General features: G+C 37.7%; 1 long non-coding RNA gene across 1 annotated transcript in view; it reads left to right on the top strand.

Annotated features, from left to right (window-relative positions):
• The first annotated feature begins 3,385 nt into the window (after window positions 1-3,385).
• The window catches only part of LOC116746626, a 31,671-nt gene continuing 12,061 nt past the window's right edge, over window positions 3,386-22,995 (top strand). Inside the window, exons 1-4 of the long non-coding RNA XR_004347813.1 lie at window positions 3,386-3,510; window positions 14,261-14,346; window positions 18,267-18,382; window positions 19,315-19,486. This is a non-coding gene — a long non-coding RNA (uncharacterized LOC116746626). The remainder of the gene's footprint in view (window positions 3,511-14,260; window positions 14,347-18,266; window positions 18,383-19,314; window positions 19,487-22,995) is intronic.

Below are 22,995 nucleotides of genomic sequence, written 5' to 3'. Positions count from 1 at the left end.
CTGCCCAATTCATGAATCAGTGTATAAGGTTGATTCGATCTTCAAAATTTACTCATTTGAAATTTGTTTTTTCACAGATTATATCCTTCTGGAAAAAAAAAAAAGAAAAAGGGTAGCTACGTGAGGTCTGGGGGCGGGGGGGAGGGTGGTAGGCAGTAATATGACCAAATCTGTATTTTATGAAGAGTTGTCTGACAGGTGTAGAATAAGCTGAAATAAGAAGAGATTTGAACTAGGAAGAAAGGTTAAGAAGTTTTTTGTTTGTTTGTTTTGTTCTGTTTTTTTGGCTGCACTGTGAGGCTTACGGGATCTTAGTTCCCCAACCAGGGATTGAACCCATGCCCTCGTCAGTGAAAGTGCTGAGTCCTAACCACTGGACTGCCAAGGAATTCCCAGGCTCAGAAGTTCTTAGAAAGCCTGATCTAGATAGTGGCAGACAGCATGGTCCAAGAAGTGTTTCTCAAGTAGAATGATAGGGTTAGAGGAAAAAAGATCACTGTTATATCTTTTAGTGAACATCAAAATAAAGTTTTTTAGTCTTCACCTAAGATTTTGCTCTAAATATTAAAGAATAATGTGATTGAATGGAACATACTACTCTACTGCCTCTGGACTTCATTGTTGATGAGATGTTTGCTATCAGTCTATCAATAACTTTCCTTTGCTAATTTTTATGATTTTCTCTTTATTCTTTATTTTCACTATGTGACCAAGGTATGGATTTATTTTTATTGTGTTTTTATTTCTTGCTTGATTCTAGAGGTAAATTTTTGATCTAAAAATTCAGTTTTTAATCAATATTCTGGAATATTCCTAGCAATTAATTCTCAAAGGTAGCCTACCACCATTCCTTCCTTTCTCTGCTTCTGCGGTTTTTATTAAACATTAGATATTAGGCTTCTCAATCTATCTTTCATGTCTCTTAACTTCTCAATATTTTTTTCCCTTTTACTTTCTAGACTGCATTCTGGGTAAGCATCTCAGTACCATTTCCAAACTCACTAATTAGCTCTTTTACAGATTTCAAGTTAGAATGTATCCCACCTACTGCAGTTTTAAAATTTCAAGGATTAATGTAAGTTTGATGTTCAAATTGTCTAACTGATTCTTGAAATCAATTGATCCACATGATTTTGTTTCATTTCTGTTTACGTTGTTTCAAGACTTTATGTTCTTTTCAAGATGGCAGTTATGCCTTGGTTTATTTCCTTAAACACAATGTACTTATTTTAAAGTTTTCACCAAACTGTTCAATGAAGAGAATTTCATATTGAGTATTTTGATTTTTGATTGCAATGGTTTTCTTAGCATTAGAATTCTTCAAGTGTTTGTAATATTGCCCTGCAGGCCTCTCTCTCTCTCTTTCTCTCTCTCTCTCTCTCTCTCTTCTCTCTCAGATACACACACACACACACACACACACACACACACACACAATCTCTTTAGAGTCTGGAGTCTCCAAAATGAATAAAAGAAAGAAGATGCATGGGCAAGTTTCTCTTACAAGGACTGACAGTTTGGTAGCAACCTTAGAAGTCTCTCACTACTGATAGTTCTGGGAAGTATGTAAAACTAATCTTTTATCAGCATCTTGTATAGCATTTATCTTGTGTATTATATTTATCAAGTATGTATTAAATACATATTTTTTGAACTCATTTCTTAGTAACCATGCTAAAGAAAATTGCAAAACCACTCAAAATCATACCTACAAAAGGAAACTAAAGCCCTATAATTATATAGAGGTCTTCTAGAAGCATTGAAAAGTTATACCATTTCCAGAAGGAAAAAAAATAATAAAACGTTACTGCAACTATTAATCCAGGTCTGAAACTCCCATGTACTATATTAGGAAAGTAAGAGACCAGAGCAGATGTAGTCAGGATGTGCTCATTATCATAAAGTCTGGGAATGTGAGCCCCACAGAGAAAAGGTTGACAGCAAGAGAAGAAATGAGCAGAAAGGAAGAATTAAGGAGATGCTAAAGGGTTTAACATGAGGAGGGGTTTACAAAAGACAAGCTATGTTAATTGGAAATATAGAAGCGTTAATAAAAAATGAGACTGACTGAATGCCCATAGAAGATGTTAACCCAAGGTCTGGAGAGATTTAGGAAAGGAGGAGACATCATAATAAGAACTATAATATATTATATTTGTACAGCAAATTACTTTTTATGAAGCATTTCTACAGACTTTATCTTATGTGAACTTTACAACCACCCTATGAAGTAGAATAATTATTATTTAGGTTCACTGGTAGTAACATATATTGAGCAGCTTCTTTGTGCTAAGAAATTTCACCTGCTTATACAGTTTAATTGGAGTCAGAGAAACTGGATTCAAATATCAGCTCTTCTATTTATAAGCTAGGAGGCCTGGGGCAAATTACTTAATATCTCTATTCTTCCATACCCATTTTTTCAGATTACACATGTATGTGTTAACATACGATATTTGTTTTTCTCTTTCTGACTTACTTCACTCTGTCTGACAGTCTCTAGGTCCATCCATGTCTCTGCAAATGACCCAATTTCATTCCTTTTTATGGCTGAGTAATATTCCATTGTATACATATGTACCACATCTTCTTTATCCATTCCTCTGTTGATGGACACTTAGGTTGCTTCCATGTCCTGGCTATCGTAAATAGTGCTGCAATGCAGACAGAGAGAACAAACGTATGGATACCAAGGGGGCAAAGGGAGGGGTGGGATGAACTGAGAGATTGGGATTGACATATATACACTATTGATACTATGTATAAGATAAGTAACTAATGAGAACCTACCATATAGCACAGGGAACTCTACTCAATGCTCTGTGGTGACCTAAATGAGAAGGAAATCCAAAAAAGAGGGGATATATGTATATGTATAGCTGATCCACTTTGCTGTACAGTAGAAACTAACACAATATTGTAGAGCAACTATACTCCAATAAAAAATTTATATATCTCTGGTCTTCCTTACATATAAGATGGATCTAATAAAAGTTCTTATTGAAAGGGTTGCTCTGAGGCCTCAATGACTTAAGACATTTAAAATACTTACAACAGGGAATTCCCTGGTGGTTCTGTGGTTGGAACTCTGCGCTTTCACTGCTGAGGGCCCGGGTTCAATTCCTGATTGGGGAACTATGATCCCACGGGCTGTGCGGTGCAGCCAAAAATAAATAAATAAAGTACTTAAAACAGAGCCTGGCACATAGCAAGGGCCTTTTAAATGTTATGTATAATCATAATGATGATAATAATCATTATTTTCTTTTCTGATGAAGACATGAGGTCCTGAAAAGTCATGTTCTTGATCAAGGTCACATAATTACTCGTGTTAAAAACTCAAAGCTGGATTCTCACTCCAAATTCTATGCTTTTCTAGGAACATTGCATATTGCTTCAGATGTAGTTTGTGATGATGTTGAGATAGAATATTAATATAAGAAATGAAAGAGTATGTGATGTATAAAAACAAGCTGGAGACATCCATCAGGAGAAGAGTCCTCAGGTCAAGTGAGTACGTCAAAGAATGTAGATGAAGAACCTTCCAAAGAGCTGTTTTAGCTTTGTGTTCTTAGTGTTTGGTATAGTATGTGACACCCCCTAGGTGAAACTGAATTACTTTTTGGCCATCTAATAACCATTCTCCATTGAAAAGTAAGCCTCCAAATGGCCTTTGGGAAACCACCTCTAACCCACTCTCAGTCATGGTATTTGGGTGAGAATGACTCCTAATCACCCCCTAGCAACAGGGGTGGATGGTAATGATTTGATTCATCTCCTCAGTATCCTATTTCCCGTGTCACAGCAAATGGTCATAAATGGGCATGTAAGTCAGTCCAAGCCAAAGAAAACCAAGGAGAAATTTGCTGGAATTTGGCAGGAGGAAATCTCATTTCCTCTTGGAAATACCAGTAGGCGCACTTACACTTCTCTTAGATGGGGCCCTGTGAGAATGTGAGGGCTGGAACTACTGCAGCCATTTTGCTATTATTAAAAGAGCATGAAAGAGAATAGAGGGGGAGGAAAAGTCTTTGGTGACATCAGCTGCTTGTTGTGTGGGCCCATGAATTGAGTCTTGTCTGAAGCCAGTCTTACTTTTGGACTTTTCAGTTATACAGCTCCCACATTTTTTTTTTAAAGTATGTGTTACTTTTTTTTTTGGTCACTGGTAACACAAAAAGCCCTGATACAGTAAATGTTTAATAAATATTGTTATGAAAAAATTTGCAGTTTACTTTACGTAAAATGGGTGCATAAAACTAATATGTAAAAAGATATTAAAAACAGTTTAGGGCTTCCCTGGTGGCGCAGTGGTTGAGAGTCTGCCTGCCGATGCGGGGTACGCGGGTTCGTGCCCCGGTCCGGGAAGATCCCACATGCCGCGGAGCGGCTGGGCCCGTGAGCCGTGGCTGCTGAGCTTGCGCGCCCGGAGCCTGTGCTCCGCAACGGGAGAGGCCACAACAGTGAGAGGCCCACGTACCACAAAAAAAAAAAAAAAAAACAGTTTAGAAAAGGCAACAACCTGATGGAAAAGCAAGTAGAGTGTAGACAGTTCACTGAAAAAGAAATAGAAATAGCTCTTAGCCATATTTAAAGAAAAAGCTTAAACTGGCTCAGTTTAAAAGATATACAGATTAAAACTACATTGAGATACAATATCTCACCCATTAGATTGACTAAAATCCAAATGTTTAACAACGCATTTGATGAGGTTCTGGGTTAATAGGCACTTTACTGCATTTCTGCTTGGAATACAAATTGTCATAACACCCATGGAGTATTTGTTGGCAATATCCAGCAAATTTACATATGAATTTTCCTTTGTCTGAGTAATCTAGGCCAAAGCTATACAGGCAAAAAAATTTTTTTAATTAAAAAAAAAAGATTATATGGACAAGGCTATTTATTGTGCTGGTTGAATTTAAACAATAATACATCTACTCAATAGAGTACTTTGCAGCTGGAGAAAAGGATGAGGAATATCTCTATATCTTAATATATCCAATATATCAATATTAAGTGAAAAGGCAAGGTAGGGAAAAACGTATATAGTAGGCAAGCAATTGATTAAGAAGGAGGTTATATGAATACATATATTGATATTTGTTTATTTGTTTTAAATAGAGGCTAAAGTTTATACTTTTTGAAAAATGGTCACCTAAGGAGGAGGAAGTAGGGTGGGGACAGATATCAAAGCTAGACTTTTTGATATACCCTTGATTGAGGATCCATTAAATATTTTACATAATTATAAATCAAAATTAAATTTAAAAGGCAGCTCCTAAAAACCAAAAGTGAGATAAAATAGTTCTTTTGGTGGCATAAAGTAACTTTTTCAAGTTACTTTAAAACACAGTCGTTTGACTGTACATCCTAGGGACAAAAACAAAACACAAACTTTGTCATCAAAGGATCCAAAATCTAGGTGATGTTAGTATAATTAAAATAAGAAATTAAGACTTCCACTTCTGGAAAGATGGAGTAGATGTTCATTTCCCTACTCCTCTCACTAAGTACAGCTAAAATCCCTGAACATTATATATATATACAAGCATAAGAAGACTCTGAAAGGTGAAGAGAAGAAGGCACATTGGCCATGGACCTCAGGATCTAAGGAACAACATAGCAGTGAGTTCCCTGCGTTTTCTTTTTGCCTCATGTATCCTGGACTGAATGCCAGAAATGCTAGCCAGCATAGACATAAAAGCAGCAAGAAAAGCCTAGTCCCTCTAGCCAAGGGCTCAGCAAAGGGGCAGCCTCGGAAGACAGACAACTCGCGGAAACCTCTACTCAAGTCAAACGTCATCCCACCCCCATCAGCCAAGGCTGAGTGCGGAGCCTAGACACCCAACCTTGCCTGCCTGCTTGTTGCAAGTCACCCCTCATGCTGCCCCTGACCAGGGTGGTAAAGGAGTTGGACAGCCAGGGAGCTGAAACTTTACCATCGGCAGTAACAAGGACTCTCCCTGCCATGTTGTCAGTGGAGGTCACTCGGGGAGTAGTAACTAGGCACTCCTATCCCCATGACGATGTCAGTGGAGGCCAAGTGGAGAATGTGGACTTCAACCCCACTGGGCACTAAGCAGGTGGCATCCACCTTCTCTTGCTGGTGTGGTTTCAGAGGAGGCCTGCTAAAACAGAAGATTCAAATAAGAACCAGAGTATCATAACATAACGCCCAACAGGTCTAGGATTCAAGCAAAACTCATTCACCTTACCAAGAACCAGGGAAGTCTCAACTTGAATGAGAAAAGACAATCAGTAGATACCAACACCAAGATGACCTAGATGTTATAATTATCTGACAAAGATTTTTAAAGCAACTATGATAAAAATGCTTTAACGAGCATTTATGAACATATTTGGGAAAGAAATTCAGCAAAAAGTTGAATATAGAAAGGAAAACCAAAGCTGAAATAAAACTCAGTTGATGGGCTCAAAAGCAAAATGGAGAAGACAGAGAAATGTTTCAGCAAACTTGAAGACAGAAAAATAGTAATTACCAAATCTGAATAACAGAGAGAAAATAGACTGGGGAAAAAAAAAAAAGAACACAGCCAAAGGGACCTGTAGGACTATAACAAATATGTAACATTCATGTCTGAGAAAGAGTGGGACTAAAATAAATAATAATGACTAAAAATTTCCCAAATTTGGCAAGAGACATAAACATACATATTCAAGAAGCTGAGAAAACTCCATACAGGATGAACCCAAAGAAATACATACCAAAACAAATCATAATCAAACTTCTGAGCACTAAAGACAAAGAAAACTTTTGAAAGCAGCCAAAGAAAAATGACACCTTACCTGTAGGAGAAAAACAGTTCATTTGACAATTCAAATTAGATTTCTTATCAGAAAACATGAAGGCAGAAGGAAGTGGCACAATATTTTTCAAGTGATGAGAGAAAAGAACTGTCAACCCAGAATTCTATAGCCAGTGAAAACAACCTTGAGGAATAAATGGGAAATCAAGACACTCTCAAGAGAAGGAAAGCTAAAAGAATTTGTTGTCAGCAGACCTACCCTCAAATAATAGCTTAAGGAAGTTCTGTAAACAGAAGGGAAATGAAAAAAGAAGAAAACTTGGAACATCAGGAAGGAAAGAACAAGAGAGTAAAACTATGAATTAGAATAATTTGCTTTCCTTTAGTCTTTAGTCTTCTAAATTATATTTCATGATTGTGGCAAAATTAGAACAATTTCTGATATGGTTATCAATGTATGCAGGGGAAACTTTTTAGATAATTATATTATAAATGGGAGAGGGTAAAGAGAGGTAAGGTTTCATTCACACTGGCAAAGTGTTTGTGGTAGACTGTGAAAGGTGCATATATAATGTAATACCTAGAGTCTTCACTAAAAAGGTTATACAATGGGATATGCTTAGAAACACTATAGATAAATCAAAATGGAAAAAAAATGTTTAATTAACCTACATGAATGCCGGAAAAAATCAACTAAAACTGAAACAAAAAGATGAAACAAAACCAGAAAATAAAAACCAAAATGACAGACACAATCTATCACCTATCAGTGATATGGCAAAGGCATTACGCTGAGTGAAAAAAAAAAAAAAAAAGCCTTTCTCCAGAGGTTGCATACTGTATAATTCCATTTATATAACATTTTCAAAATTATACTGATGGACAAGAAATGAGCAGTTGCCAGGGGTTCAGGATGGGGGGTGGGGTGGGTGGGTGTAACTACAAAAGGGTAACATGAAGGAGATCATTGTGGTGATAGAACAGTTATGTAACTTGGCTGGGTGGTGGTTTAATGAGTCTACAGATGTCATAAAACAGCATAGAACTGTAAACACACATTGTACCAATGTCAATTTCCTATAGTTTTGTAAGATATAACCACTGGGGGAAACTGGATGAAGGGTACAGGTGACTGCTCTGCACTATCTTTGCAAATTCCTGTGAATGTATAGTTATTTCCAAATTAAATGTTAAAAAGTTGTTATCCAAGAACAATGTTTTGAAAGTTATGAAGTAAATATGCACCTAGTGCTGTCGTAATGAGGAAACACAGGGCCTAATTCAATGTAAACAAATCAGGACAACTTGACAGAAGAGGCAACATTTGCACTGAAACTTGCAGGACAAATGTTTGTCAAGCAAAGCGCAAAGCTGACTGGAGCATTTCAGGGTTATGGAATTGTATGTGCCCAAAAGAGGAAAACATCCGGAGGAGGGTGCGTGGCTCATTATGAACAGACTATGTGGTCCCGTGGGAGAGCAGCAGTTCTAATGAATGAACATTGACACCTCCACAGACATTCCATGGACACAAGTTTATTTGCCCATGTATATGCTGACTTATGTCTTTCCTCCCCAGTACAGACTGTATCACTATGATTTCATGAGAAAATATTGAGAAGCAAGACACGTTTTTCTTTTTTTATATCTCATGCCACTGACCTTCAATTAATTATCCTTTTTTATCATGGATGCATGCTCAAAATTTTAATAGAAGAAAGATGAGAGAAGAAGCCAGGTAGATGCTGAGGAAAGGTGGAAGTGGATTTTAAACATTTATTAAATAATGGGTGAAGTTACCATTAAAAAAAGTATAACGACTACCAAAAACCATTGATCCTGTGGGATGGAAAATAGCTACAGTGTCCATCAGGGGCTGGATGTACACAAACGCAGGATCTTGAGCCTTGTAAGAGGTTCCATTCAGGGAGACAGTACGCTACCATCAGAAAATCAATACAAATGCTAACTTTTTCTTCTAGTTCCAAGTTACATTCGAATGATTGGAAGGATTGACCTGCATCTGTAGGAAAAAGAATGAAGCTATTGTTTGTCAGTATGGGTCAAATATTGCATTAATTCATTCACCCTTTCCTTTATCCAATATTTATTGAGTATTCATGGTGTGTCAGGCATTCTTCTAAACACAGGGGCTTTCAGAACTTAAAACCAAGGAAAGAAATTTGCCACATATGAGTTTCAGAACTTTTATATCTAAAAAATACGGAAACATGATGATGATATTCAATAAACTGGGGGAAATGTTGGCCCCAAATAGGAAAGACAAATGGTTACTATCCTTAAAATACAAAGAGCTCATATAATTTTGCAATTGAAAAATTGGTATAAAACTAAAATAGATAGCTCAGCGAAGATATATAAACTGTTTTGGGGGGTTTTTTTTTGTTTTCTTTTTTTTGCGGTACGCGGGCCTCTCACTGTTGTGGCCTCTCCCGTTGCGGAGCACAGGCTCCAGACGCGCAGGCTCAGCGGCCACGGCTCACGGGCCCAGCCGCTCCGCGGCATGTGGGATCTTCCCGGACCGGGGCATGAGCCCGTGTCCCCCGCATCGGCAGGCGGACTCTCAACCACTGCGCCACCAGGGAAGACCAAACTGTTAATAAACATTGGAAGTGATGCTCATTCTCACTATTGAGCAAAATACCTTCCACTATTACAGGAAATAAACTATATACTGTCTGTCATACAGAGTGAAGTAAGTCAGAAAGAGAAAAACAAATACTATATGCTAACGCACATATATGGAATCTAAAAAAAATGGTATTGATGAACCTAGTGGCAGGGCAAGAATAAAGACGCAGACGTAGAGAATGAACTTGAGGACATGGGTGTTGGGGCAGGGGAAGCTGGGACGATGTGAGAGAATGTCATGGACATATATACACTACCAAATGTAAAATAGATAGCTGGTGGGAAACAGCCGCATAGCACAGGGAGATCAGCTGGATGCTTTGTGACCACCTAGAGGGGTGGGATAGGGAGGGTGGGAGGGAGACGCAAGAGGGAGGAGATAGGGGGATATATGTATATGTATAGCTGATTCACTTTGTTGTACAGCAGAAACTAACACAACATTGTAAAGCAATTATACACCAGTAAAGACAAAACAAATACGCTGTTGCCAAGGGTGAATAGATATATGCACAAATAAGTTCAAATTTTTGAAAAGTCTTTTCTCAACATGAGTAAAGAGTCTAAAAATGTTCAATAACTTTGCTCTAGAAATGGTATTCTAAGGATTTTTCATGAAGAAATAATAAAAAGGCAGACAAAGAATTATATATGTGGATATTCATTTAGATATTAGAATAATTTTAAAACAACCTAAATTCTAATGAGGCAGTGATAAAATAAAGAACACCAAATTCACAAACTGTACTATTAAGTAGACACTGAAAATAGTATTTTGAAGACTGACATGGTAAAATACATAATCTATAAATATCAAATAAAATGTCAGGATACAGATGTATGATTGTTTTGTAAAATACTGTTAAGTATATTTTTATTTTCCTTTTTATACTTTTCTGTATTTTCTAAATTTTCTACAATAAACATATTTTACTTTTGTAATTGGTTAACCAGCTATAATTTTAATATAATTATATGATAGCTCATTAAGGAATTATGTATCAAAATTAATTTTTCTAACAATGTTTCAGTAACTGAATATAATGTTTCTTCATAGAAAATTATTAATTCCTAATTATTATGTATTTATTTGCTTCTTATCTATCTTCCTTAGTAGAATGTCAGCTTCTATCTCTGTATTTGTACTACAATTCTATGTAACAGAATTTTCTGCCCCAAAGGAAATTTTCTATATCTGTACTGTCCAATACAGTAGCCACCAGACAAACACATGTAGTGACTGAGTACTTGAAATGTGGCCAGTGCAACTGAAGAACTGAATTTTTAATTTTATTTAATTTTAATCAATTTAAATGTAAATTTATATAGCCAAACACCGTATTGAACAATGTAATTCTAGAGCCCAGAATAGTGCCAGGTAAAGAGTAGGTGCTAAATAAACACTTATATAGTGTTTGGATAGATAAGTGAAATTATTTGATGATTTGGCCTCTTTTTAAAAAAAATTTTTATGGGAGTATAGTTGCTTTACAATGTTGTGTTAGTTTCTACTGTACAGGAAAGAGAATCAGCTATGCTTACACTTACAGATTTGGCATCATTTGATGACATTGGGATAAGAACAGAGATAAAGTTGATATTATCCAACATATAATATTAATATTCCAGTTTGGAAGTTGTTGGCCCTAATATCAAAATGAAATGGGAAACGGTGGCTCTAATGATACTTACTAATAAATGCTTAATAACACTATAGATATGAAATCATTTAATCCTCCCAATCTCAAAAAGTAAGTAAAATCATTTCCCCTCATTTTACACATAAGGAAACATAGCACAGACACGCAAGGTAACTTACTCAAGCACACACAGCTAATGGAGCCAGGGTTCAAATCCAAGTAGTCTGGGTTCACCTGTGTTCTTAGCCTCTGTAATTTAATGTTTAGATACGTTTCTAATGACTAGGACAGTGTTTGGTGTCAAAGCTACGGGTCTAACGTTACAGCGGACCAAGATGGATTTGGATGGATTTTCTAAGTTGGGCTTCCTGTATTCGAGCACAGTGAACATAATGCATAGTGTCTTTGGTTTGGTTTTCAATGCATCTACACAAAGTCTTGAAATTCATCCAACAAACATGTACTACATGAAACTAAGTGCCAGATATTGTGCTAGGTTCTGGAGGTACAAATATAAAGAAGCTATGTTTTCTTCCCTCCGGGAGTTCTTACACTAGTTAAGAAAGGTTCGTAAAAAGAGATTACAAAATGTGATAAGTACAAAAATGAAAATATAAATATAGCATTCTGGGAGCCCAGGGGAGAGAGAGAACGTTTGGAAAGAATTGATATTGAGGGCTGAGGGTCCCTATTTCCACTCTACTTTCTGCTTTGCAAATTCACCCTGACCCTCATTCATGCTGTAAGACACCCAGGGTTATGGTCAGAGCTTGTAGATTTGGGTTTGACGCACATCTGCCATTTACTAGCTAGTGACTTCCGGGCAAGTTGTTTTTGGGTTCTATAATAGGTTCAAACATCCCTACCCTGTAGATCTTATAGATTTTCTAAAATGAAAGTCAAAATGAGATCTTGCCTGTTAAGTCCAGTACAAAATATAGAAAGCACTATGCCAGTGTCAGGAATTACTCTGATTTGTTAATCTATACCATCTAAAGGGAGTGAAAAGGCAAGGCTTTTATCCTAAAAACTCTTGGGTGACTAAATGACAAACCCGTGCATGAATAATGCATGGAGTAGGCTCCCTGGAAGGTGTCTAGACTTCAGGGGAGTATCTGATCTAGCATCCCAAAGGATCTCATTTGCAAAACGTACTGTCAGTGACTGAGTTGGCATAAACGGGGTTGCATTACAGAAGTCTGGTTGGAAGATGAAAGATAAAGGACAGCAAATGGAGGGTGCAAGCTGGTGTCTGGAAGGCATCGCAGGTATCAGTGTAGATCTACGTTTCATATTAGTGGATCACAAGAGGGAGAAAAGCAGGGGGTCCAGGAATATTTGAAATAGAATAGAAATCTGTGAGCTGTGACTTGAAGTTCATCAATTTGGCATTAAAAAAAAATCACATTTGTGAAACACCATACAGCTGTAAAATATACTTGCAAGAAAGATTTTCCCTTTATCCTAAAAAAGAAAAGAATAAATAAAACCCTAACACCGGACAGTTTGCGTTAAGCACTGTCACCCAGATTTCGTAAGTAAAGAAAGGAAAAAACCTAGAAAGCTTAAGTTATTTGCTCAAGGCCTCACAATATAACCAATACATAAGAAAGAATTTCTGACCTGAAGACCAGTCATTTCCCCCACACCGTGGAAAATACGTATAGTAAAAAGAAGTTGGCCAAGTTGGTCAATAACTGATCTCACTGGAGAATAAAGTGAAATTGCAATTTAACGGGAGAATCAGGCCTGGATAAGCTGTGTTGCCAGCACTGTGGACATCTTAGACCTATATATGACCCCTTTAATTGGGATTAATATTTGAAATCTACTCAAGATATTCAGTGAGTTAAACAGGGAAATAAACACAGGAGTAGAGCTTTACCTCTTTAACCTTCAACCAGATTCAAGGATGTTGGGCAAAGAAGTTATTGCTTGGCCTTTCCCCAGGCAAACTCACTTTCCTGGAGGCCTGTCTGCAACGGCCAGAGGCTGTCTTCTTTGTAGCCAGAACTCTGAGAATTTGCCTTAAAACAGAAGTGCCTCGGGCTGCCCTGGGGAACCTGGCATCTCTTGAAATCCTCTTATGAAAGACAGCTTTTGCCTAAAGCTCTAAGTAACTCATAAAAGGCAAGGGAAGATACTGGCAATTATCCAAGGGATTTCAGCGAGAGAAATGAATTTCAAGCATAAATCTCTTAGAGCAGTGCTTCTCAATTTTTATTGTGCAGGGATCTTGTTAAGATACAGACTTTAACGAGGGATCTTGTTAAAATGCAGATTCTAGTTGGTTAGGCTTGGGGTGGGGATGGAGCTTCTGCGTTTCTTACAAGCTCTCAGGTGATGCTGATGTAGCGAGCTTTTAGAGCATCCGCTTCCTGACAGAATTTGCCCCAGTTCTCCACTTGCTATCTTTGGAGCAGAGGATCTCAGAATTTAGGTCACATTAGAATTACCCGAGGAACTTGGAAAAAATGCAACGTTTGATTTGGTAGGCCTGGGTGGGCCCTAGGAGTCTGCTTTTCTAACAAATACCTCAGCTGTCCCATTTTTCTAAGAAATGTTGCTTTAGGGGAAGTACAGTGGTGACCCAAGGTACCCAGAAATGCCCCAGAAATGCACAATAAAGCCAGTACACAGCCTTAGGGACCAGTAAGTCTTAGCTAGTGAGAGGTTTCTTTAATTGGGGAACAATGTAAGATTCAATTAAAGAAGTTCAGCTCATAATTCAGCAAAATAAAATAAGGTTATTAGGGGTCTCACATGGGCTGCTTCATTGCTAGGCAGAGAAAAGGAGTCTCAAATCTCCTCTGATTACACTCCTGCTAATTTCATGCTGAAGGACCTGCTATGTGACACAAGTAGGAGCAAGCGGAGAGTGACAGTAACTGACACCCGAAACTCCAGGAAGAGGGCATGTATAAGAGCCCCTAGAGATCCAGACACCCCAGTAAGAAGTAAGAGGACACATGTAGCTCCACAGCCAAAACTGAGTCATATTTTTTGCTTTCAGAAACTGTTTCTATGGAAACTCACTAGAAAGGTCTCTTGGTCTCTGCAAGCAGAGATCATTTTGAGAGATGTGTGGGGGTTTTTGTTTGTTTTGTTTTTTTGTGAACGTAAAGTAGCAATATAAACGTGAGTAAAATTGATGCATGATGTAAACAGAGTTGTGCTCCTCTGTGATCTCCTACTTAGATAACCCCTTGGGGAGGAAGAGATGACATGGTTTCAGATGGCCATCCTGAACTACAAGAGGACACAAGGTGATGGAGGAAAACAAGGTGAGGCTGAAAGGGCAGTGAATCAGAGCCCAAAAGATTAGTTGCTCCAGTACTGGCTCATCCACTAAGTAAGTGGCTGTGAGGTCTTGTACCATCACTGGACCTCACTGGATCTTGTGTTCATCATATAACGAGAATGGCATTAACCTAGATTGAAAATAAAGTCCTGTCTAGCTTGGGAAGTCTGTGTTTTCATGACTGCAGTCACTGTTTTCTTCTCACCTGTGCTATGAGGGACTGGAGGAGAACTCTTATGAACACTCACTAAAGAATGCGTAACATAGTTTGTGCATATGACGGGTGTTTATCTGACTTAATTATGTACTTTCCTAATTTCACGATGGCAGAGCTCTATGGTGTGAAATGCTATATGCTCAAGAACTGTGCCTTTCGTTTTCTATTCTTTCTGATCCAGTCATTGCCACAGATTGCATCCCTGATTCCCTAAACTGTTGAAGTCTCAGATCTAAAATAAATTGATGAAGCTTGGCTCCTTTTACAATGACCTCTCCATTAATCTGTCATAAACTTTTTTGGCTTGTTTATTTGGAATATTCAGATAATTTGAAAAAACCTTTTATTAGCAGAATGATAATTGCTGATATCTTTCAATTCTGGAGCTTGGGAGTTAGACTACAGAATAGATTTGGATCCCTTTGGAGATCTATCTATCTATCTATATATATCTGAAGCTTAAATATATATATATAATATATATGTTTAAATATATATATAAATATATATATATATCTGAAGCTTAAACCTCATCTCCTTTGTGAGTCCTTCAAATTATAACTAATTATTCCTCCCTCTTTGATCTTATAAATCATTGCTCTTTCCTCATTTATCCTTCAACATATTTCTAGGTGTAAGTGAGCAAACTTAAGTGATATATAATCTAAGTTTATACCAAACACTGAAATAATTGGGTAGATTAAAATATGTACTAAAACCATGCAGAGAACTTGGTAAGGATCTCTCTGTTGGACTGAACAAGTTTCACAGAAAGATGAAAGTCTTAGTCTGAAAAACCTTAGGTCCCTGGGAAAGGATCTGGGCAAGAGGAAAGGAAGAATGTTTTTCACACTGCAGCCCTGGGTCACGTGCATGGATGCAGAAGTCCTGTTCCAGCTCTGACATCACCAACGGAAGCCGAATCCGGCCTCTGTACCCTGACACCAAATTAAATCTCAGAGCCAGAGTTTTGGGTGAAGTAGAAAAGAATAGCTTTATTGCTTTGCCAGGCCGAGGAGGCCACAGCCGGCTAATGCCCTCTAAACTGTGTGTCCCCCCTTGGAGAGGGTAGTGAGAAGTTTCATAGTAATGCTTCAAAGAAGGCGTGATCAGCTCGTGGACGTTCTTCTGATTGGCTGGTGGTAAGGTAAGTGGGCGTCGGCATCCTCAACCTTACGTTTCCAACCCATCTGGGGTCTCTGTGCTTGTGGGCAGCACACAGTTAACTTCTCCCACCCGGCGGGGGGGGGGAGGGAGGGGCGTGTTTCAGTATCTGCAAAACAGCTCAAAGATATTGTTGTGTGTATCCCTTGAGGGGGAACCAGGAACCTGCCCCAAGGCTGCACTATTGTTTCTTTTGACTGTTCCTCCCTTGTCTCTGCATCTCCTCCCTTCCCTAATTAGCAACTGTTTGAACCTGCCCATTGGAACTCAGGGAAGGGCATGGAGGCTGAACGAAGTTTATCTCCTGTAATCAAGAAATGGGGGATGCGGAAAGACTTTTGTGCCCAGGAGCCCCACAGGGCCCTGCTTGGTATCACAACTCTGTGAACTTAAGGGAACTTACAACCTCCCTGACTTCAAGTTTCCTCAACTATCAAATGGAGACAGTAATACTAAGCTCCTAGGGTGGATATGATAATTAAATGACACGTGTAGAATTTAACAGAGCCTGGTTCGAGGTGCTCAGTCAATATAAGCTAATGATAATGAAAATGGTGTTGACAGTGAGTAGGGGTTCATCTACTGGAAGATGGAACAAACTGTGGAGATAAATTCTAGGGCCAAATCCAAGCAAGAATAAAGCCTAACTTGGGAATTAAGGGTCGTGGGGCATTTTCTAAAGTTAACTGATTTCAAATACTTTCAATCCACCACTCTTTTAGTGCTTCACTTGTCTGAAAGCCATGAGGTTTAGGATCTGTTTTCTGATTATTACGCTTTATAACACACTCAACAGAGGAGAGAAAGGGAATAAATTATTTTGTAGTATTTCTTTCTCCAAGGTATCAACTGCTGATTTTGAGACACATAATTATTAAAATTATAATTGGCTATTGGCAAGTAGAACATTGGAAGCAAAGAAATGAATTATAAAAGAATGGAAACTCTGTGGATCATTTTTATTCTTCTGAGTCATTTGTGCTACTTAGCGGCCCTCAGAGAAACAAATCAATAACTATTGTTTAGAACTTCCCTCCAGCTTCCAGTGCTTTGGGAGCCTTTTTTCTATCAGTGAGCCGTAATTTCATCAATATGGTATCATTAGCACACCACAGTTAGCAATTAACCTTTATCCAATAAGCTCCTTTATGGCTTTAGGAAAAAACCCCTCAGTCCCAGGGAATATACTCAGGTTTCAGTGGTACAGCTAGTTCTATTTAGGAGAGAGGAAACAGCTGTTAAAGTTAGAGTCAGAGCTAGAGTAAGCATTGATTTGTAAGAACCAATCTCCTGTTTCTAAGGCATCCCGAGGAACAGAGTGGGTATCCATATCAGTCATTTTTAATTTTGGTCAGAAGCAAAGTGCTCCCCAGTAGGGGCATCGTTACATTCTGGTTTCTTGCAGGGCTCATTAACAACAGCTCCATTTTAGATACCAAAATATGTATGAGTGTTCCAGTAGTTATGCTCCTGTATAATTACTTCAAATGATCCTCACATCAACACTGAGAGGCAGTGATAATTATGCCCATTCTTCTGATTGGAAAGTAAAGCTCACAAAGGTCAAGTAAACTGCCCTTCCTCCCACAGCTATTAAGTAGTACAAACCCTGGGTCATTCTTACTCATTTTCATGAGTACTTTTGAGCCAAAACATATTCCTGGATCCTTGCCCCAGATCTACCAGTAAATTTCTGGATGACCTTGAAAATGCCTCTTTGGTTTTCAGTTTCCTCAGCTGTAAAATCAGCTGTAATAACAGGGAGTTGGTTCAATGGACTCTAAGCTCGTTTCTAGATGTGAGATCTATGATTCCAGACGTCTCCAAATTAATTTTGTATCTCAGCAAGAGTACTTAAGTATTAATTTTTTTTTTTTTTTTTTTGTGGTACGCGGGCCTCTCACTGTTGTGGCCTAGTATTAATTATTGGTGCAATTACATCATAATGTCCCAGTCATTGTCCTAGAGTATATTTTGTAAGAGTAATGATGTTTTTAGTAATATGAACACCCTATGCGGCCTTTGTCTTTTACATTTTTGCAGGGTGTTTGTTGGCTCTTTTCTTTAAAATAGTGTCCAGGGTTTACAGATTATACTCATAATAATATTAACCATTAATTTCTTCCTAGATCTAAAAAATTGCTTCTGACATGTATTATAAGCACCCGGAATGATTTAAGTAGTCAGAACAAAATAATTAAGAGATGGATGACATAGGGATGCATTCATGCTGTTTACGTTAATGTGAATTGGCTGGCATATAAAATGTCATTAGTGAAGGCAAAAAAGATTCAGAGACAGGTCTACGCATAGTCTATGTATTAGATGAAAACATTCCAAGTAGAGAAAGAAATGTCCCACTTTAATTTGTCATAGACTAAATTAAATATAGAAAGACATAAAAGCTTTTGTTAAGATTTTTTTTGTCTCATGTACAGGGACAGTTGGTCTCAAAAGATTCAAATTGAATACAATCCAGTAGAGAAACAGTAACTTTTTAAAATTTACAAAAACCTTTGCAGAGAGAAAAAGGAGAAAACAACCTATGAAATAAACTTAAAACCCTGGAGAATGTTCCTTGGTTTGTCTAGCTCTTGAAGAAGAATCCTACGGACCTTGCTCCTTCATCGTGCTAGAGGTGAGCTCTAAAGGGAGTTAAATTCTCAACTTCATGTTCCACTTACAGCCATGAGGTCTGAAAAGGGTTTAACAGGAATGGAGGAGGGCTGCAACACAATGATTGCTGTGGTTGGCACACATTATTTATTTTTATGTTATTTTATTTATTTGGGGGGAGGGTGCTTTATTTTAAATGAAGGAAATTCCTTGAGTCATTTATTCAAAATTCCGTTATCACTTCCGTTGCAGGTTTTAATAATGATACACACATATAGGTTAATGATGCCTTTTTTTTCTACCACTGACATGCCAACATTGTTTTTCCTCGTCTTTCACATCAAATATTATATTATACTCCTGTAGTCATCAAAGTTATTACTATTAGCAGGATTTAAAGTCCTTCTAAAAGCAAATGCAAGCAAGCTTCATAATTTCAACAATAAATATAGAGAAAAAAATAACTATCATGGAATTTAAGATATATAATGGTCCAGTACATATACATACACATACATGGATGTTTATGTATATGCAATTCTTCTTTTAATAAAAATCTATGACCTCAATACATACCACAGTTAAAAGGAGAACCACTGTGACTGAATTGGGAGTAAAGCCTTTTGAACTCCTTCTTCCCTCATTTCTGGTGGAGGTCACTGAGACACCACCCAAGTTTGAAAACAAATGATGTAGTCCATGTCCTTTCCACTTTTTATACATGAGGAAACTGAGGCCCGAACATGTTAAAATACTTGGCCCCATCACAGTCACTCACTCACCCCCCTAGACTGGGACCTCACCCCGAGTTCAGCGATAGGATGGTGGCAAACCCTTTCTTTCTGAATATCCAAAGTACTGCCTTGTAGTCACCACTGTGCTACTGATTTGGGTCTGTGACCTTGAACACACCCGTTGACCTCATTGGACTGATGTTTTCTTGTCCTAATACAGGAAAGATGATAGGAAATATTAAAACAGGAAAAGGAAGAGCAGATCTTCTACAGGACAGTTTTATTTCTACAAAATGACTTCAGGTGAAATCCTCCAGACATCACCAAAGGCTTCAACTACAGAAAATGAAATGAAACAAAAGCACTAATACGAACTTCAAAGAAAGCAAACAGTAAGAGAGATCCACTGGTACACTGGGTATCTACAATGGCATATTTCTTTTTTTTTTTTTCCTTTTTATTTATTTTAACATCTTTATTGGTGTATAATTGCTTTACAATGGTGTGTTAGTTTCTGCTTTATAACCAAGTGAATCAGTTATACATATACATATGTTCCCATATGTCTTCCCTCTTGCGTCTCCCTCCCTCCCACTCTCCCTATCCCACCCCTCCAGGCTGTCACAAAGCACCGAGCTAATATCCCTGTGCCATGCGGCTGCTTCCCACTAGCTATCTACCTTACGTTTGGTAGTGAATATATGTCCATGCCTCTCTCTCGCTTTGTCACAGCTTACCCTTCCCCCTCCCCATATCCTCAAGTCCATTCTCTAGTAGGTCTGCGTCTTTATTCCTGTCTTACCCCTAGGTTCTTCATGACATTTTTTTTCCTTAAATTCCATATATATGTGTTAGCATACGGTATTTGTCTTTTTCTTTCTGACTTACTTCACTCTGTATGACAGACTCTAGGTCTATCCATCTCATTACAAATAGCTCAATTTCGTTTCTTTTTAAGGCTGAGTAATATTCCATTGTATAGATGTGTACAATGGCATATTTCTTAACTACAGCATGGAACATTTGCAGTAGAACAATGTGTGCTTCACTACTGCAATCCTTTCCTAAAATTTCCATCGTAGTGCCTCTAACAGGAGAGAAATGGGAATGTATTAGCCCTTCTTTTTTTCTTTTTTTTAAAATTTTACTTTATTTATTTATTTTTTATACAGCAGGTTCTTATTAGTTATCAGTTTTATACCTATTGGTGTATACATGTCAATCCCAATCTCCCAGTTCATCCCACCACCAGCACCACTGCCCCTGCCGCTTTCCCCACTTGGTGTCCATACGTTTGTTCTCTATGTCTTGTCTCTGTTTCTCCCTTGCACACCGGTTCATCTGCAGCATTTTTCTAGACTCCACATATATGCATTAATATACGGTACTTGTCTTCCTCTGTCTGGCTTACTTCCCCCATAGGACAGTCTCTAGGTCCATCCGCGTCTCTGCAAATGACCCAGTCTCATTCCTCCTTATTAGCCCTTCTTACTCTAACACCAGCTGAATTTATAAGCCGACTATATTCTCATACTTTATGTATAAATATGTAATCTTTAGCATCTTATTTCTCAATTTTGCCTTTACTTTTTTTTTTTTTTTTTTTTTGCGGTACGCGGGCCTCTCACTGCCGCGGCCTCTCCCGTTGCGGAGCACAGGCTCTGGACGCGCAGGCTCAGCGGCCATGGCTCACGGGCCCAGCCGCTCCGCGGCATGTGGGATCCTCCCGGACCGGGGCACGAACACATGTCCCCTGTATCGGCAGGCGGACTCTCAACCACTGCGCCACCAGGGAAGCCCCCTGCCTTTACTTTTGTAAGTAAAATTATGAATTAACTTTAATAAAAAATAATGTGTCTCTACTTAGCTATACTGCTAAGTTTTACAGCAGGACCATAGGGAGGGGAAGAGGAGGAATAAAGACACAGATAATTCTAAAATAACTTTTCATTATATGGTTAAGGATACACATGGAGCCCAGAGGATGGTACAAACATTTTCTCCATGATTCACCTTTCAGATCATGTTAATTTCACCTAAGGTGAGCATAGATGAATCCTTCTTTTCTGTTCTCCTTCGATCCCATGGATTACTATATGCTGATAGGCATTAATAAATATTTTCTGAGGAATTTTAGAATTTTAAAATTAATATCCTTTTATACCCAAATATTTTTGTCATGAAACTTTTATCATGACCTATATAGACAAATAAACATCTAGAAAAATATAGGTTAGATGCACATTAATACATGAATTCGATTTTGCAAACTATTATATGTTCTTTAAAAAGTTTTGTCTATTGTTAATAAGTAGGAAAATATACAGTGTAAATGCATACACAAAAACTTAAGTAATGATTACATATTAAGAGCAAGACTTTTGCACAAAGAAATATATTTCTACTTGGTTGAATCAGAGAGTGAAAGGAAAAAAAAGAGGCCGGTGGGGTTAAAATGTGCTGAAGGTGGCTTCTGCTAGTTCTTGAGAGTGAGTTGTACACATACCTTCACATCTCTTCCAAGCTCCTCATTCAATGACATCATGTTGGTAGTTTGAATCAGCCTAGGTGGGAGGATTTACACCGCAGGATTCAGCAAACATTCCAAATCAGGATTTGTTCACCCAATTCTGGAGCACTGATGGTTAAATAGTAATCAACGCATCACTGTCTAAGACCCTGAAGAACCTAAAGAGGACCTTCGCAAGCCTTCATCTGTTATCAAGACTCCTTAATTTATATTATGTACAGATAGTCTTACTTCACTACTTTTCTTTCCTTCCAGTTGTTTGGGTTTACACATTTAGATGTATTTGCAGCAAATTTAATAGCTAATATGCTGCCTTAAAAATTGTATTGTGCTATATTAAGTACCAGAATGTTCCAAGAAAACTATAGTCATATTATACAGGTTAGGAGAAAATAAATAATAAATACTTGCATAAAGATGAGAATTGAGTTGCAGTAACATCAGCAAGATGGCTGAGTAGGAAGCCCTGGACCCTCCTTTCTCCCATAAACACAATTCAGCAATAGCTTATGGACAGATTTCCTTGGTGAGAAATCAGAAAATGTAAATTGTGACAACAATAACATAAAGTGTGTGTGTTGGGGGGGAAGTCATTAAAGTTTAGAAGTTTTGTATGTGATTGAACTTAAGTTGTTATCAGCTTAAAATAAACTGTAATAGCTATGAGATATTTTATATAAGCCCCCCCATACACATACAAAATACCTATATAGAGATTGCAGAAAAGAAAAAAGAATCAAAACATATCAATACAAAAAAGTGACAAGACCAAAAAGAAGACAACAAGAGGAGAGACAGAAAAAAAGAACAACAAGACTAACAAAACAACTAACAAAATGGCAATTGTATATCCTTTCCTATCAATAACTACTTTAAAGTAAATGAGTTAAATGTTCCATGAAAATATATAGAGTGGCTGAATGGCTAAAAAAATAAGACCCAAGAATATGCGGACTACAAGAACATCACTTTAGATTTAAGGACACAAACTAACTGACAGTGAAGGCACAAAAAGAGATATTCCATGCAAATGGTAACCAAAAGAGTGTGTAGGTGGCTGTACTTATATCAGACAAAGGAGACTTTAAGTTAAAAACTGTTGCAAGAGACAAAGAAGGCCATTTTATAATGATAAAAGTGTCAATCCACCAGGAAGCTATAACAATTATAAATGTAAATGCATCTAACATAAGGACATCTAAATATACAAAGCAAATGCTGACAGAACTGAAGGGAGAAATAGAGAGCAATAAAATAATAACAGACTTCAATACCCCACTTTCAATAATGAACAGAACACCCAGAACAGGAAACAGAGGACTCAAATAACACTATAGACCAAATGAACCTAACAGACATGTACAGATGTAC

This window comes from Phocoena sinus, chromosome 21 (assembly GCF_008692025.1).
Source record: "Phocoena sinus isolate mPhoSin1 chromosome 21, mPhoSin1.pri, whole genome shotgun sequence".
NCBI lineage: Eukaryota > Metazoa > Chordata > Mammalia > Artiodactyla > Phocoenidae > Phocoena > Phocoena sinus.
Note: the sequence above shows the minus strand (reverse complement) of the source record. Positions and strands in the feature narration are given on the sequence as shown.